We start from the raw sequence: 16,841 nt of genomic DNA, 5'->3' as shown, positions 1-16,841 counted from the left end.
AAACTGAGCATCGGCAGCAAATATGGCCATGGCCAGTATCATCTGTTTCCTCCAGAGGGAAATGACGAGCATTGGCTGTGGAAATTGGATTTGCTTACAGGGCACTTTGAGCTGTATTGGATTGATATTGGCCCTTCACCCACAACTGCCTTAAGTGGCCCTCCAGCAAAAATGAGTTGCCAATCAGGTCCTAGGGTTTTACAGGACTTTAGAATCCATTCAGAGAATATTGACAAAATCAATAGTCTCACATTAATCAAGCATCCAACATGGGATGATCAGTATATCCAAACCATAGTTTCATATTTCCCAAGAAAATTAGAAGTAGTGGATCAATGATCAAAAGAACTGTATTTCTGAAAATGGGTTTATCAGAAAGAAATTAATTGCATTGAATAAAGTTCCAATGGAAGGGAATCCTACAGGACTGGGAACATGTTATTGTGTAATGGAGACAATCATTTACAAAGATGTCATTTTGTTATCACATACATATAGCTACTGCCAACTTCTGTACAGCTCTGCCAAGTAGTGAAAAGAATTCTATCACAATTCTGTATCTACTCAGAAATCTGATAAAGCAGAGGAATGGTAAAGCTCTCATCACTAAAAAAAAATGATTCAGAAAAACCATTGACCTAGTAGTTATTCCCATAATAAGTTAATGTCTGTATGAGTTCTGCCATAGATGTCATAAGTCAAGAAACACAAAGCAAATATGGTTATTGGAGGCAACTAATGTTTAACCTAATAGAACAGAACCAAGTTTTCAAGTTATGGAGAATGCTTCTTCAGACCAAAGAAAGAAAAATAGCAGGTACTACTTTGCTAGCAGAGTTTGATAACGAAACCATAACATCAGATGCCCAAAGCCTTAAAATCAGGGGTGTGCAAAATGCCCCAGAGTCCTTATTTCATCTTATTGAAATTCATTTGATTTCCCTGAAATAGTTTGGACGTTTCATCTGTGGAAGAGCCTCAAAATCCATGCAGTATAGGAAGGTTTTTGCAGTCATGCAAGAACTCTACTGAGAAACACATTTTTCCTTTTTTTTTTTTTTTTGGTTGGGACCTTCAAAATTCCTAGCATGGTCTACCTGAGGAAGGACACACAAATTTACTTCTACTTCAATTAAAAGTTTTATATCAGAAACTTTTTTTCTCTTAGAAGTTGCAGGAAAAAATGCTGAATGTGTGGCTTGTTGGAAGGCAAGCCTGGAAAGTCCTCATAATGACCAAAGATTTTAAAAAACTGACAGTTTAATCTATAAATCTTCCTTTGAGTGAGGAAGGAAAAAGTTTAATCATCTAAGATCAATTACATCACTCTCTCTCTCTCTCTCTCACTCAAACACACACACACACAGAGAGAGAGAGAGAGAGAGAGAGAGAGAGAGAGTTTCCTCTCTTCATTAGAAGATTGCTATATTTAAATCTGCCTCCCAGAATCAAGGGTATTTAATTTATTGGGTTTGTCTAGGATAGTCTATCTGACCGTACAATCATTACTGCAGGCTCATTCATCTAAGCAGAGTAAAATGCAGCCAAACTGACCCCAGAGTTTAATGAAACAGTTTGCATCCTTGGTGGCCTACTCCTCAGATTTATGAATATTTTACATGCATGAACAGTTTACCACTGCTTTTACATGGCCTTTTGTCTCTCAGAAGTGTGCATCTATATTAAAAACTGACCCAGAAGTACCTGAAGAGCATTCAGTCACTTCAGAGTCTCTTCCTTGAACTTGCTCACCTGAGATCTCACCAGCCCCAGTCATGAATAAGAAGTTCATCCTTTAGGATTTATCACTGGCAGTCTGTTAGCTGCCCCAGCTATTTGTCCAAAGTTGGTGTCCCTTTCTTAGAAACTGCTTAATAAGATGAAACCTGGGTAGTTTGTTATGCAACAGACTGTGTTTGAAGTCTTTCCAACCATACCCAATAACTTCTTAAGGTCAGCAATGTTACTTGAGTGTCTGAGTATGTGGAAAAATATAAAGAGTTTGCAAAATTTCACTAGTCTAGTCATTTGACCAAAGAAGACATTTTTATTGGTAAAACACAGATAAATACATCTACAAATATAGGCAAAATTTAAATGAAAACAAGACATAATCAACTTCTCCATTTAGCCTAGGACAGTCTTTTAATTGAAGGGCTGTCACAGGACAGTTCTCTAGTTGAAGATCTGTCCAGTCCAAGTTCAGTTTTAGAGATAAAGAACCCTAAGAAGGGAGATCAAATTGGCCAGCAGACTGAGAAGGCAGACAGGCCACCTGGTCACTGTCTTCCCCGCAATGGTGTGATGCACTGTTGCCTTTCCTTTCTTTTTGGCAATGTGTAAGTGGCCACCATAAGGGCCCACAACATATTCTACTAATTGTGTTGGTAGTATAACTGAGCCTGCTATTCTTCTTTTGTGTAAGTGTATGTGATTCTGATCTGGATTAAGACCATGGTCATCAGGAAGAAGGGGGTTAAAGCTTCCCCTCCTGTTTTCCCCCAAAATTCCACCACCATGCCCCATGTTTCCTGTTAACGCCTTTGCACAGCTTTAAGGAATGGGGTTGGGGGAGGTAAGATACTTACCGTTTGGTTCGGAATCATACCAAACTCAACAGTAATTAGAAGACTTATTGGCAACCTTGCAGAACCAGCCTGGCTAAGCTCAGGCTCCTCTTTATATAGAGTGCATTTTGCAGGCTTGACTTTCAGTGATGTCTTCTTCCAAACATAATGAGAGTATTTGACCTATTGGTTAGCATGGGGTATTAAACAGATGTTGCCTTTCAATTGTGGATAATGTAATCCCAGTATATTGCTTGGGGAGAACTCTAGTCTCCTGGGATGAAAAAAGGCCCCATAAATGTACTGCAAGCTGTTATCTAGTTTTCTAAAATGATTCACTTCAGGGATAAGATCTTTTATGCCAACTTTTAGCTCAGGGGAAACTTTTATGTCTAGGATATAAACTCCTGAATAGAGAGGGTTTATAATGGAAAACCGCAGTGTATCTATGGGATCAGTTGGAGCAATGCTATTATACAATTTACAGCTGCCTTTGCTTTAGAGTTCCTAGAATAATAATCTCTCACGAAGTCCAAAACAAGAGGGTTGTTTCTTAGATGTTGTGAGGGGGGGTGCAGATGCAGAATGGCATGTACACAAGCAACAAATGGGTTTTGTTTTTTTAAAGGAAGCACAGGAGACATTTGGCATGGAAGTTTTGAAAATTAGGATTCCCAGAAATTATGAGAAACTTATGCTCAGATTCATTTCATCCACATTTCCAGTGTGAAAGTGCTGCTGGGCGGGTGGACTGGCATGGTGAGTGAGAAAGCTTCTACACCTGAGTCAGGCACAGAGGCAGGCTCTTTATTTCATTGGCTGGGCTTCCAGTGCAGGGGGAGGGTCCGTCCAATAGACCTGGAGGGCACCAGGTTGGAGAAGACTGGAGTGGGGAATTTTAAAAAAGAAATCCTAAAAATGTAAGGCATGAATGGATCTGCTTCAAACTTGGCAGAGCTAAAGCCATCCTTAAGAGCTATCACTGTGCCACGTTTTATCTCTCTATCTTTAAAAATGAGGGAGCTATAAGCATTACTGTTAATACTGTTTACCCAAATACTGAATGGTTCTTCGATGGGTAATTCCATGAGGCAGAGAGAGGGGAGCTGCTCCAAAATCGAAGCACAGAATCATCGCTCCAGATTGAATTTCGAGGCAGAGAAGACCCACTTTGCACACCCCTAGTTGCTACTACATTTCTACACTTTGATAGACAATGGTCAGTCAGAAATGTAACCATTTTCCTTCTCAGCACAGTGTCTTCTCAGAAACAGAGAATAGGATTATTTTAGTATCTCCAACAAAGATGGCTAGAACAAGGTTAGAAATGACTCTGTGTAAACGTAGAGGTGTCTCAAGCACCAAGAAGCCTTCAAAGTAACACACCATTCTGACCTCGAGGAAAAGTTCTTTTAAGCCAGATGCAACGATGCATCCCTAACCCCTTTAAAACATTTGGTGTTTGTTTCTGTTTTTGACTTTTTGAAATTTGGTACAAAGCTGCCTGTGTTTCAATGGTAAATACTTATTTTGTGCCAGCCATTGTAAATTGCACACATGCATTTAACTGTATGTTCAATAAGCTGGAAGAGACAGAAAATAGTTGTTGTTTCCTGGAGTTAACAGTGGAATGATAGAAACCTCATCATTGTCCATGATGTTCACATTCATCAGACTATTGACTCTTTTCACAAGGTTTTGTAGTCCTTCAAGAATATGGAAAACCTGTTTGATCAGAAACAACTCTGGGACAAAAGAACTAGTGTGGCCATCATGGGAAATGGGGCCTAAACATCTGATAAATTACTATCACATTCCTGGTCCAACAAACCCTGGCTTGTTGAATTGGGAATGTGCCATGTGCTCCTTTTTCTGTCCTTCACTTTCCTCCTCAATACAAAACTTCCTGGTTTACCAAATCACGTTATCCCATGATGTCCAAACCAGGAAACTGTGGTTTGAGAGCTCCCAGAATTGAAACTGTTCTTTGCAATGCTGGCTGGCAACTATCCAGACAGGATTGGGCCCTAAGCCTATTTAAGAATATAAGGACTCCCAGAATCTATTTTTGCTGTCCAATATCCATGAAACATCATTTTGTATTGAATCAATCTCAATTTTAAGTCTAGAGTAGTAGTATATGTGGAAGCTAAGGCACCTTTCCATAGATGAGATTCTAGTCCCGGGTTCCATTCAACCTTAACATTCTGAACACCCAGTTTACTACATTCCAATAGGCATTTATAAACAGCTATTATCGGTTTAGTTTTCTGTGAAGATCCATTTAATTCACAAGTGATAGTGCTGCACCTGATTTTTGTCATTTAAAATAAGGTATTTTTGTTCCTAATGTTGTCACCTGCCAAACTCATGCAGTATAAGGTTTTAAAGGTGAGAACTAGCACCTTGAAATTAGCCTACAAGCAAATTTGTTTCCACTGTACTGCATACAGTATATTCCCCCAAACAGCAGGAAGGATGAAAGTCCATTTCCCCTACAATAAAACTCTCTAGGACAGGCGCAACTATTTCTGAATTGTTCTTCTTGCATTACAGTACCCTGGGGCTCAGCATGCCTCATTCCTCCATTGTCCCTGAATCACTGCTGAGTGCAATCAATCGGTTAAACAGCAGTTATGCCAAAGTAGCATCACCTGAACTCAATCTGTGTGCTGCAATTTTGTGTTCCAGTGCAAGGGAACAGCCCACAATATTACTGTTTTCAAGGGGATCAATAGATGCTGAAGACATTCCATGACCCTACAGCTAAATAAAGCACAAATCACTAAAGCTTAATAATAATACCAAAAGGTCACAATATGGGAAGTTGCTAATAGTAAAATATCTAGGATAAATTGGCAGTTCTTCTTTAAGTATAGGAAGAATACAGGGTTTGGTTTGGTTTTTAGAAAGGGTTTTATAAACACGGTTATAAAAGCCAAATGACGTTAAATGCACACTTTCCTAAGAAATAGCAGTATGCTTCAAGAATTTCTGAAACCCTGATTGGCTGGAGGCTTAAATCTGCAAAAATGAAGCCAGCTTTGGGTAATCTTTAAGGACACCTACCTTATTCTTCTCTCTGGAGCATGGTATCACATAAAATCAGAAATCAGGTGGAAAAGAAAGAAAAAGAAAGAAAGAAAGAAAGAAAGAAAGAAAGAAAGAAAGAAAGAGGGGAGGGGGAGTTATTTATTTAGTTTGGTTTTATTCAACACAATCAAATAACCTCAACAGCATCAAATGAAAGGTAAATGCAGACTACCATTTCGAAAACCTTCAGAGCAATTGGCTGAAAGAATTCTGACTTCATTTAACTGAAATTAGCCCAGCTCAGCCCTTCGGTCAGCTCCTGTTTATAGGCACACCAATTGCTCAGAAGCATAAAAATTCTGTCATCACACAAAGCTTGGGGACAGAGAAAGCTATGTGCTGTTGATGGGAAAGCTTTCAGCAGGGAATAGGCAACACTATCAAAGTGTTGATTCAAGTAACCATCAATTGTCAAGTACTGTGGTTCAGCATTATTTCTGAAGGCCTATTTGAAGATTCCAACTAGACTGCTTGTTGTAATTGGCCGTAAAAATCAGAAATTGATGATAGTTCATGGCCTTATCCCAGACATGCATACTAGCCTAATTCAGCCAGGTGAATTTGCACATGCATGTCTTAGGGGCACTGCAAGCACAATTGGTTGCTGAACATATGTCTTCAAAGTCACCTTCAGTTTTCAGGATTATAGATGCGGTTCCTATTGGGTTAGGAATTTTGAGCACAGCCCCAGTCAAGAGGCTTGATCCTGTCAGCTCTGACATTACCAATCAGTTGTTTGTGGACAGGGGTCACTGGATCCAGTCCCCCACTTCCCGCTAAACTGAGGATAAGTCCAGTCTTCCTGATCAGTGGGGTAGTTGTGTGCAGCTGCCCATGAACTTAACTTTATTGGTTAAGGTGACCATATGGAAATGAGTACAGGGCTCCTGTATCTTTAACAGTTATATAGAAAAGGGAATTTCAGCAGGTGTTATTGTTATGCATTCAGCACCTGGTGAAATTCACTCTTCATCATGACAGTTAAAGCTGCAGGAGCCCTGCCCCCTTGACTAGATACAAAAGAGGGCAGGGCTCCTGCAGCTTTAATGGTTGTGATGAAGAGGGAATTTCACCAGGTGCTGCATGAATACAAATAACACCCGCTGAAATTCCCTTTTGTATACAACAGTTAAAGATACAGGAGCCCTGTCCTCCTCTCCACATGGTCACCCTATTATTGGTCCATAACTCATGCTGCACTTTTCCTGAGTCCTCAAAGCTTTTTACAGACATTATCTGACTTGCTCATCCTTAAAACAATCTTGTAAAGTGTGTCGTTATTATTTGTTCTACGTACAGATGGAGGATGGGGCAGAGGCTTAGAGATAGCGGCTTGCTTAAATTCATGGCTGAATTGAGATTTGTATTGGGCACATCCAGCCCATGCTCCTAATTCCAAACTACACCTCCCAGTTTCTGCCGGAGCTTATATTTTAGTAAATTCTTTTATGTGTATGTTTTCCACATCTAACAGGAACCGTTCAAAATTTCAGGTAGGCAAACAAAGATAAAAGCTGCAAACCTGACTGTAGCAAAGCTGTTTCTTTTGATGAATATTCATAGTAAATGTGGGTTTCTTGCATTAGTCACTTCATTAGCCATCTTCATTAACAATACAAAAGTATTTGTGTAAATAAAGACGATGAAGGGTGATGACACTACAGGCAAGAAATTAACAAATTAACTGCTCATTTGGTAAATAGATGAGATTGAACCAGGGTGCTTTGGATTGGAGGGGTTCGTACCTCCCTACATGCTACATAGTGAATAAAAACACTGTTTTTAGGTGAGGAGCAGTATCTTTACTGGCTGTGTTGATCATTTCAAGGGGTTCCATAAAACAGGTGTTCAAGTCCAACAAGTTGTCCAAAACTCAAACAAAAATGATGGGTGTAATCCAGCCACATTTACTAAGGCCTGGTTCAAACATGTAGGGCGTAGCTAGACCTAAGGTTTATCCCAGGATCATCCCAGGTTCGTCCCTGCCTGAGCACTGGATGCCCTGTGTGGCACTTAGATGAACAGGTTTGACCCCAGGACAATCCTCGGATAAACCGTAGGTCTAGCTACGGCCGTAGTTGGTGTAATGGAAGTATGGTAGATCCCATCCTTCAGTATGCAACTAACAGTGCAATCCTTTTAATGTGTACTTAGAAGTAAGCTCCATTGAGCTCAATGGGACTTACTCCCAGAAAAGTTTGTATCAGATTACAGCCTAAATGAATGTATGATGTAAGAGCTCCACGCACAAATCATCCACACAATAGCCAATTTGTGCAACTGGGTTCCTACGGGAATTGGCCTGTCACACATATGGATCTTCATGTTTGCCCTGTTCAGGTGTTCTAAACTGAATAGGCTAAACATGTGAGGGGAAGGAGGTGCTCCAGCCCTGCCCAGTTCCTCATTGAATTTTGTCACCCCGTATTTGTGGAGAATTCCAGCCTGAAGAGGAGAGCCACCTGTATCCATCCTTTGAATCACCCGGGGAGCCCTCATGGGTAGAGAAGGCTCTCTCTTCAGACGGTCACCCTGCATGAGTAGAAGGCAATGAAATTAGATAAGGTAGAGGGACAAGGCGCAGAGCTCCTTCCCCTTGCTTAGCCTATTCAGGTTTAGAATGCCTGAATAGGACATAGAAGGTTCTCCTCACATGTGTCTTACGGTACAGTGGAGGAAGATCACATAACCACTCACTAACTCACTCCCAATTGAATTATATCACTGATTCAGTAAGTATATGATGCTGGCTGTAGGCTTATTAATTTCTGTCAGAAAGAGCTAAGATATGCTTGACCTTCTGACTGAAATAAATTGGACTGATAAGCGCTTAACTTTGGCCAGATTGCAACCAACGTTAAAACTTCCTCAGAGCTAACAAGTAATAACTAATGGTTCACAGTTTGTCTTATCCTTGAACAATGACATTTTAAAGACAGATATCAATGTGAAATTGCTGAAGTACAATTCATCAAGAGATTCAACTCTATTTCCTGTGGTTTGAGTAAGGACAAAGCTTTTTTTTTTTTTTAATCACACTCACCATTGCAATGATGTTTATGTTATCACCCAACAACATTTTTTGAATGCCAGCTGTTAAGGCAGAGGTGGGGAACTTCAGGCCCAGGGGACAAATCCAGCCCCACTGGGTTCCTAATCTGGTCTTCTAGGATTCCTCAGATCTCCCCACCCCTTCTTGTGACTTCACCTCCTTTCCCCCTAACCACCTGTGCAGTATTTCCCCCCATACTGAAAGGTTGAAATGCCTCTCCTAACACTTAGTTACTGGCAGTATGAGGCTTTAAGCTACAATATGCTGTATTTTGGCACCACCGCATTTTGCCTTTGGTCCCACCCATCACTGGAATGTGACTTCCAAGAACTTCTCCAAAATTGAATTTGGCCCTTAATACCCCTGCGTTAAGGTAGTCATCACTGTCTGTTTGCATTTCAATTTCTTCTGAAAATACAATTTACATCCCTGCCATCCTCTCTTTCATCATGCACATGATGAAGTGGACAGTGTCCATGAAAGCTTCTGCTAGTATAAAATGTACTAGTCTTTAAGGTCCCACAAGACTCTTTGTTGCAATTTCTCTGATGCTACTACTTACTCAGAAGCCATACAACCAAAGCTGAACCCTTGGAACAGAATAACTGATTAATGCTAATCAGTAACTTGTACTGAGGCTAACGGAGAACAATTCCAGCCTGTATCTGCTCTTTTCTTTTCTTCTTTTCTTAATATGCCCTGGAAACAAACAGTTGGTCAATGTCTCACAGCAGGCAAAATGGGAAGAGCAAACACAAAAATCCCGTTGTGGGTCAGTAATGAGTAGCTTATTGAACAGCAGTCACTTTGTGACAATTTCACCATTCCTGGCCCAGTTGGATCAGAAGATATTGGCAGCTGCATTTTATTCTGCAATGAGAATGCCTAAGAATAAGAGTCACTTCCTTGTCTGGATCAGCCACTGTGCACAAAGGGATTGCGGAGGGGGGAAACCCACATCCATCACTCAGGAGCGCTTGTACAGTGCTCCTACTCTATCTGCATCCTCAAACCGATGGTTGGCGGTGTCAGCTTTGATGGCATTAAGGGCATATATCAGTGTAAGGAAACTGGTGGCACTTCAGAGACCGTTGGCTTCTAGCTCCCATTATCCCCAGCCAACACAGCCAGTTGTCAGGGATAATGGGACCTGAAGTCCAACCGCATTTGGAGGATCACAGGACTCCTAGCCCTGACATATGGAGAGAAAGGAGATGAAAATGGAAACATGCCCTTTGATCCTTCTTCCCAAGAGGTCGGAACTCTCAGAGCGGATAATCCCCATCCTGTCTTGGGAGGAATATGTGGTCAGTTTCAGCACATGCAGCAGTGGGCATGTAGTCCACTACCCTGCAAGAGAATCTCCTGGGAGAGGGCTATACCAGGGAGAGAAGCAAGGAAGGAGCCCTCAGTGCCTGCCCCAACTGAACTCCTCCTTTCCCTTTTCCCACAATCATCAACTGCCCTGGACGAACGATGCTGATGTTCTTTATTTGTTCATTTAATTATTGTGTATTGTGCTTTTATTCTTTTTATGTAACTTGCAAGCTGCCTTGGCAGGGTTTATTTCCTGAAAGGCAGGATATAAATAATTGTAATAGATAAATCAAATGAAATAAATATACAGCTTCACATTCAAAACCTCCCTTCCTCAAGGTTTTCATTGCAAACTAGCAATGAGCAATATCAGACGAGTGTTTTATCACACACTCGTTCCTGCCCACTCACATTTTTTTGCAGGTCCTTTTGACAGCGACGTCAGCCTCCCATGCATCTCCCACTCCTTCTGGTGTTCTTTCCGCCACAAATAAGACCCTGATAAAACCAATTTGTTTTTGTTTTTTCTGAAGCAAAATGAGCCGGCATTTCCTGCTAAGTGCAGGAAAAGCAACGCGAAAAAATGCCCACTAGATGGGCCACGTGGTCATTGATTACTTCCTCTTTCTTCCCCTGGAAGTATCGTGGGACAGAAATGGGGGCAAAGCAACAGTAAGGAAACGCGATTCCACCCCCACTCCAACCTGGTCTGAAGACATACAATATCACAAGGGAACCTGAGCCATTGGTTCTTGTGCCCTTTTAAGGCTGCCTTGCAACAGTCCTTGGGGTGGGTCTCATAGGAAACTGTCTGGAATTGCCATTATCTTCAAGTCCATGACAGCCTCAAGCTGAATTGCCATGTATGAGACTGGACTCAACTCAGCAGATACTAGTCCACTCCTATGCCATACTATATGTAAGATGCACAAGCCAGAGCCATGTGTGTGGACTGGCCCTATGTACGCCTTTAGTTGGGGATGGTTTGGATAGGTTGAAAATAAGATGCATTGGGATTCATTCTGCTTCATCCCTGTTCATATTAGGAGTGAAGCGCTGACCTAATGTGTCAATTTCATTTTGTAAAATCTGTGACTAGGTGCAATTGGCACATAATGAAGAACATTTTTCACAGGTACCATTTCATCTAAAAGGAGAACATAAATAGGCAAGGGTCTCTCACGCTGAATAACATTTTAAAATGCAAATTTGTCAATGTCGTTCTTAGAATTAATGTACTGACTGATAAGCCGGTAATGTCCTCAATTTTGCAAATTACTGCTCTCAGTGTGTAATGTCCCAGGAGATAAGTTCTGAATGGAAAGCGGGATTAAGATTTTTCCACATTGCAGAAGACTCTTTGAAAACAACTACGTTCCATCTTAGGTGGGCCACATCAGTAAGGGGCTTTTTGTGTGATTTAGATATTGGGAGGACACAGCATTGTAACAACTGCATTTTTTCCATAGGGATCACCATTGAATTTATACTAAACATGTATATAGAATGTTGGAACTTTGTTGTCTAGAAGACATCAAGGCATAGCTAATGTGGTGTTTTGCTGGTTTTCAAGTCATTAATATTAGACTGAACGTAGCTTAACAACTGATCATAGTATCCGAAATGACCAGCACTATGATCAACATTAAAGATGACACATTTGCACTTAGACTCATATTGATGACACTATGGAGGTATAAGTAAAAATATGCTGAGGTGTCCTAAGAGCATGTTGTTGACTGAGCTGAGGATCAGATGCCCTTATCTTCCTGAATTTGTCAGGGTTTTTCCAGATTTGGGGCATGACAACTCTCATCAAAAACCTTCCCAGCTCTCCCAGATGTTCATTCTGGTTGGATAAGTATTGTGCTTTGTGTCCATGCATTAGTCTAGTTTAATTGAGCCTTCATGGTAAATGCCTGCAAATGATACAGACTGGGATTTCAGTGGCATTATTCTGGTAATGACTGTTTGAAATGAGAGTCCAAAATGGTCATGGACATCAAAAGCATGGGGTATTTTCTAGAGAGAGAAAGCTGCCAAGTCTAAAACCTGAAGGAAACATGCACATCACATCCTAGAAGTGCTTTCCATACTCCAGGAATGCTGGGCTGGGCTGGGCTACAGTTAACAGTGCAGTCCAATGCACTACTCAGAAGTCAACCTTGTTGATTTCAATGGGTAAGTGTGTATAGGATTGCATCCAGATGTTTTGGTTTCTAACTCCCATCATCCCTTGCCATTGGGTATGCTGGCTAGGGCAGATAGGAATTATAGGCCAAAGCAGCTAGAAGGCCACAAATTGCCCATTTCTACAAGAGGTGAAGGAAATGGTGGGCTGGATTCAGATTTAGTCATGCTTAGGGTAAAGCCATTGAAACCAAGGCCACAGCTAGACCTAAGGTTTATCCTGGGATCATCCAGGGTTCGCCCCTGCCTGAGCACTGGATCCCCTGTGTGTCACCTAGGTGAACAGGTTTGACCCCTGGACGATCCAGGGATAAACCTTAGGTCTAGCTATGGCCCAAGTCTGTGTTTCATTGAAACTTAAATCCCTTTTATTTCAATAGGCCTACTCTAAGTATAACCAAGCCTGGATCCAGCCCAGTCTTTGTTCATGCTTTGATGCACTGTATTATTTTTACCTACTTTGGGGCTGTATTTTTAGAAAGCAGAATTTACAACTTTGCTCTGACAAATAAAAATCATAAGCTTGATGCCTAATGCATCGGTTAAACTTAGACTATATTTTTTCTGACATTGTTTTCATTCCTCACATTGAACAAAACCTCACTATCAAGTAACATAATGGAGAATTATTCCACCAACTTCCCACTTCTAAATAAGTGGAGATTTCATGGAATTGAAGGTATGTAATGCCTTTAGCCCAGCACTGCTTTCCTTTTTCAATTAATCCCACGTTTGATACATCTTGCTACAGAATTAATATCTTAACATAGAGGTAATAGGTGGCTTGACATTTAATCTCTTTGATTAAATTCCATACTAAAAATGCCTTATAAATAAAAGAAACAATTGAGGCAACTTTTAAATTATCTTGATTGTTCCAAAGTGATGGATTTAATAGTTACCGGGGGTGAAATTTAAAGCCCATTAGAGCTATAAGAAGGCTTTTTTTTAATTCCACAGCTCTAAAAGACGTCATGGCCGAGAGCAACTTTACCCACACTACTTTCATTTAATCAGATGAAATCCAAAAGAAAGCTGTAGGGTGTTTAGGCTGCTACCTATTTCAGACAGCCAAGGCTATAATGCTAAAATCTGCTTGTAATGCTCCCTTTAATATTTGTTTAGAGAGTGTTATGTGACATCACACCCAAAAGGCAAACTGGGGAAATGCAGTGTTCATTAGACAAATATTTAGTGCTCTCTCTTCTCTCTCGCTCACTCTCTGCCTCTTTCTCTCTCTCTGTCTCCTCTCTTTGGAATCACTTCTGATTGGAACACTGAAAAGCGCTAGTGGAGCAATCCTGTCTTGTAGTTACACCCATTGGGGAGACAGAATTACATTGACTAAGTCCTCCTGGGCTAAAGAAACACAATCAAATACAGGCAGAATGAATTTACATGGCAAATTTACATTATAATAGCCTTGTATGGGATGAAAGCTACCACTGGCAAAACTCTTAGGATACATTAGGTCAAACTACTCTTAGGTCAAACTACAGGATACATTCAATGAGTTGCATTCTGCTGCCCCTCTCTTTGTTTTTTTACACAAGGGCCTGATCTGGATCAGGGCTACTGCACATGGGTAGGGAAGGATTAAAGCTCCCCAGCTGCTTGTTTTCAATAATAATAATAATAATAATAATAATAATAATAATAATAATAATAATAATAATAGTATTTCTTACCCGCTTCTCTATTTGGATCGAGGTGGGGAACAACAGTAAGTATAAAATACATAAAATATTGATTAAGAACATAGTATACATTGTTAAAACATCCTAAAAATACTAAAAGCATACTAAAAGCATACTAAAATTTCACTGGATAGGCCTGCTGGAAGAGATCAGTCTTTATAGCTTTCTTAAATGCTAAAAGACTGTTGAGTTGATGAATCTCCTCCGGCAGGCCATTCCACAGTCAAGGGGCAGCAGAAGAGAAGGTCCTCTGGGTAATACCTGTCAGCCTCATTTTGGCTGGTTGAAGGAAATTCTTCCCAAAGAACCTGAGTGTGCGGGACAGATTGTATGGGAGAGGGCGATCCCGCAGGTAGCCTGGACCCAAATCATGTAGGGCTTCAAAGGTGAAAACCATCACTTTATACTTCACCCAGAAACTAATTGGCAGCCAGTGAAGAGATTTTAAGACTGGTGTAATGTGGTCACCCACATTACATTACTAGGCACAAAGGTAGCCCTATGTAGAGCGCATTGCAGAAGTCGAGCCTCAAAGTTACCAGAGCATGCACTATCATCTTTAGGTCTTCTAACTCTAGGAAGGAGGACAGCTGGTATATCAGCCGAAGCTGATAGTAGCTCTTCCTCCTCACACAGGGCGTTACTAGACGAGGCTCTAGCGCGCGTTACCTTCCGCAGTCACGTCGAGGCTTCCAGATGACGTTCACGAGGATCCGCCGTTATCCTGCGGTGAAGCCTCTTTCTCCCGACTTTAAAAAAGTGAGTTTTAGGGCGCCTTTTCCTGCCGTCCCGCGGTAATTTGGAGTACGTGTGGGAGGATGTGAGGTCACTGCGGTCCGCACTGGGCAGGAAAAGGCGTGCTAAGGGGGAGTGGTCAGCGGCTTCGGTCAAGCCGCCTCCGCCATTTGCGCGCAGTCCGCCAGCTGGGGCAGCGCGGCGGAGCGGCTTTTTTTTTTTATTCCCCCAGTGACAGTTTGCGCAGGAACGGAGGAACGGAAAAGTGGCTAGTGTGCTGCTGGGGTGTGTGGGGGATGGGTGGGGGATGTGCGCCTGTTCTAGTGGGTTTTTTTTTATTTCCCCAGTGACAGTTTGCGCAGGACCGGAGGACCGGAAAAGTGGCTGGTGACTCCTTGCGGTGGGCAGCTACCGTGGCCGCATAATGGCGGTGCTGTACGCTGCCTGTTAGTGTGGGTACCAGGCTGGCAGAGGGCAGAGCTGTTTGTGGGCTGCTGCCATGGCTACGGCCAGATGTGGGTTGGCTCCTTGGGATGGGGCACAGGGCACAGAGGCGGTCATCGCCGCCGACACCTCAGAGGCATGATGGGAGATGTAGGCACAGAGTGGCCATGCAGACGATTGACCTCGGGTCATATGACACCCGCCACGACCCCCATCAGGAAGTGAGCGCATCAATGTTGACCCTCAACAGCACCAGCAGCACTTCAGCTGGCACTGGCACTGCCGCCGCTGCCGCCGCCAGGGCCGGCGGCGGCATCGCTGACGGCTGCGCAAGTTTGCGGTCTTTCGGACGTGCGCAAACCGTGCAGCGAGCGAAAAAAAAAGCCGCGGCAATCAGGCCGGTGTGGCTGCGCAACCGTGCTCGCGGCGGCAGCAGCACAACCGGCGCAAACTTCCGCCACAAATCGAAGGCAGGTGTGGATCATGAGGCGTCACGGCTGAACGGGAAAAGCCGCTTTCACCGCTCCTCAACGACAGAACACCCGGTAGGTCTAGCAACGCCCACAGTTGCTAAAAAGGCAGGGGAACTTCCAGTGTTGCTAGATCTGAATTAGATGCAAACTTGCTTGTGAGCAAAAAGCAAAGAGAGGGTCAGCTGCACACTACATATTCAATGTATCATGGCCAGCACAAAGGGGGAAAGTGGACAGAGTTGGGGACATGACAAGGGAGAAATGAACCATACTTGGCATCTTATGTTTGCTCAAGCTTTGCTCACATAACATGTGAAAGCCAGTGTGGCGTAGTAGTTAGAGTGTTGGACTGGGAGTCAGGAGATCCAGATTCTCTAGTCCCCACTCAGCCATGGAAGCTCACTGGATAACTTTGAGCCGGTCACGGACTTTCAGCCTAACCTACCTCCCAGGGTTGTTGTGAGGATAGACAGGGAGAGGAGGAGAACTATGGAAGCTGCCTTCAGTTCCCTGCACTTCTATTGAGACAGCTCTATCTAGTGGTGGAAGGGCCCACTTTTTCCCAGATATTACCATATTAAAAGAGCAGGATTTCCAGGGAATAGCACGGGGCCTGGCTGTTGATGATGTCATGTAATGGACCCACAAACTTCCATGATTGGACAATCAGAACGTGCAATAAATCACTCATTTAGAGGAGCCCTAGGATTCTGGTTAACCCAGCACAGCACCAATGGCCGTAACATGAGTTTCCCCTGCCTCATGTAAGGCTTCCATGTGTCCTACTTTACAGAGGGCAGGCCTCTATTTGTTGTCTGAAGAAAGTCCTCTATTTGAATGTCCAGAGCAGAGTTAGCAGACTTGGCCGAATCTCAAATTCAGTACCACATTCAGCTGATTTGGAAAGGTTTGGGAGATGCCCTGTTCTGCTGAAACTACACTGGTGCTTTTTATCAGCTTTGAAGTGCACTGACAACATTATGCATTTCATATGCCACTTTTCTAGACCTATGTCTTGATTTTTATTCCATATTATCAAAGATACCACAACAGATGTCATTGTGTACACTATGAGGTATAAATGGACAAGAGGAATATAGAGTCACCATGGTGGTATTGTATTAAGATAACATGAGGTGTAGATCTGTCCCAAATCAAAGTGGGGTTCTACAAAATGGACCAAATAAAACCTGAGCCTTCCCAAATTTGTCACTAGCATCCAAAATTAGATTGGTGCCTCCCCGCTGCGCATGCACACACACACCTTCAAAGC

The sequence above is a fragment of the Elgaria multicarinata genome, chromosome 2 (assembly GCF_023053635.1).
Source record: "Elgaria multicarinata webbii isolate HBS135686 ecotype San Diego chromosome 2, rElgMul1.1.pri, whole genome shotgun sequence".
Lineage (NCBI taxonomy): Eukaryota > Metazoa > Chordata > Lepidosauria > Squamata > Anguidae > Elgaria > Elgaria multicarinata.
This window is presented reverse-complemented; position numbering follows the sequence as displayed.